The 2500-nt window shown below is 37.4% G+C and overlaps 1 protein-coding gene across 4 annotated transcripts in view; it reads left to right on the forward strand.

The window, feature by feature from the left end:
- Positions 1-2500, forward strand: part of LOC125026320 (far upstream element-binding protein 2-like) — a gene marked incomplete at its 5' end in the record, with an annotated part of 64499 nt that overhangs the window by 6881 nt on the left and 55118 nt on the right.

The following is a 2500-nucleotide window of genomic DNA, read 5'->3' on the forward strand; positions in this document are numbered from 1 at the left end:
GACCTTATAATTTTATTGCCTCCAAAACACCCATAATTAGCATTGGCACCCAAACTTTAGGAAGCAATTAACCCCTTGGTGACGGGTGTAGAAAACTAAAAAAGAAACAACTACGCTCTGGCGATCCACGGCAACACTTTGACTTTGAGGGCAGGAGTGTGGTACATCAAGCCGAATCACCGCCTTGGAGCGCTTTGGCACGCCTCCGAGGCATACAGCCGCAAGCCACATTTTGAGCGGTTTGTTTTCACGTCTATAGACGTGACCCGTTGGGAAGGGGTTAAAAAACAAGGTTCCCTGGCACCTAGAAGTTGCTAAACCAAAGTTGGCACCAAAATACTGTATCTCACAGACTCAAGTCTACTGTTCTAGGCAAGGTCTTCACAAGTAAGGTCTCATCACTTCGGTGTTGTGTGCAACCTTGGCTGATAAGGGTATGAAGTCGTTGGTACTGGAGTACCAATATGAATGAACTTTGGTGACAGGCAATGTTAATGGGCAAAAACTATGTATGTAAATATTTATTCTGGTCTCCTAACTGTTTGCCTTTAGATTGTTATTCTTATTTCCTACCATTATCATTCTTATAATTTTTTATAATTTATTATTGTTCTGCAATCAGAAGGTAAGCAAATTAGTCCTCTATCCTCAGAAATGTTTGCTGGTAGACAAGGCCATTATGAAATATCTTTTGCATGATTGTTGAAGATGTATTGCAGAACAGGGAGATGTTTGTCTTCAATTTTCCTGTTATGGAGAGATTTTTGTTGTAAGGAATGAATATATATGTGTAGTTTTCACATTTACTTCAAACTTTACAATTCTGTCTTTGACAGCTTTTATTAACCCTAAGCTGCTAGGGATGTACATGCCATACCCACTGTGAGTTTAATATATTAATTTGTTTTTACACATATATGGCTCCACAAGTACCAAGTTACGAATGAGCCAATTACAGGTACTATTTGTCTCACCTGTTTACCTATTTCCTTGATTTTAACCCCTTCCCGACGGGTCATGCCTATAGGTGTGAAAACAAACCGCTCAAAATGTGGCGTGTGGCTGTATGCCATGGCGGCGCGCCAAAGCGCTCCGAGGCAGTGATTCAGCGTGATGTGCCAAACTCAAACAATCTAAGTCGGCATGTTGCCGTGGTTCACCAGAGCGTAGAGTTTTTTTTAGTTTTCTACACCTGTCACCAAGGGTTTAAAAAATATTTGATTGGTTCTAATATTGCTCTTAGCAATGTCGATAACACTATAATAGTTAAAAAGTCTACGATAAAAATAACAGCATCGATATTGAGAGCATTAGTCAAAAGAGCATTTTTCCGTCAAACTCAAGGAAAGGTGAAATCAGATGAGGGCATAAGATCAACTAATTGACTCCTTTGTAGCTAAGCACTTGTAGAGACACTTTGCAAAACAATACTACAGTAAACCTACCATTTTCCTTGGGCCTTTGGGTTAACTAAAATTATTGGGCCGATCTGCTTGTCAACCAGGCACCGCAAATGTTGATTTCGTAATGAGATGCATGTTTTAAGTACACTAGTCACCTCAGCCCAGTACCATCGAGATGTTTGTGGCCTAGGAAAACCCTAATCTGACTGCCTGGATAGTAGTGAACTCTAGGCATCTGAGAAAAGCACCAGTAATACAGTGCTGTGCAAGTGGTCACACCAAAGTGATGAAACCTTACTTTTGTAGACCTTGGTTCTAGGGTTACGAACTTGTTTGGGAGTTGAACTTGTGTTCAATAAACTGGTTTTAAATGTAACTTGTGCATTTGGAGTATTTTCAAGTAGGCATTTAAAATGGGAGAGAAAATTTTGGAAATAACTAAAGAGCAGCACAGCTTGTACAGAATTTCTGACCATACAAAATATTTTACTCTTTGATGTGCATTCATGCTTTAGTAAAACATATCATAAACTTGTATTGGCAACATTGACCATCAGTGGAGGATGAATAATTAAAATGTTTGATAATTGTCTAAACTTGTGTGGACAACCATTCAGTTATTGATTTGTTCTCAGACTATTTGTGATGTGGTGTCTGGTGTAAATTTAACATGTTTTATTATAGTATGTATAGATGCATCTTTAGAAGAAGCTAGGTACTCTCTATTTAACAATAAAGAAAGTTGTAAGATGTGATTGATTATACAGATTCCTACTTTCCTGAAAATAATGGAACATTTTTCTAAAGAAAAGTAGAACGTAAAAAGAATGTAACAAATCAAGAAAGGCTGGAGAGTATTAGATATTACTATGTTTATTTGGAAGCCTTTTAGTTAAGTGTAAAAGTTAACAGGGTTCCTGCAATAGAGGTGGTAGCTAAACTTAAACTTTGGTTTAGCTCACTTAGTAGCATTTCCTTGAAATTCTGGGCTTCTTGTTCAGGATTGTCTTATTATTATTATTATTTTTTTTTTTTTTTCCAGTCGTCCAATATATGAACATTTTACCATTTTACTAGTTTGTTGGACTGAAGTAATT

Source organism: Penaeus chinensis, chromosome 6 (genome assembly GCF_019202785.1).
Source record: "Penaeus chinensis breed Huanghai No. 1 chromosome 6, ASM1920278v2, whole genome shotgun sequence".
Taxonomy (NCBI): domain Eukaryota; kingdom Metazoa; phylum Arthropoda; class Malacostraca; order Decapoda; family Penaeidae; genus Penaeus; species Penaeus chinensis.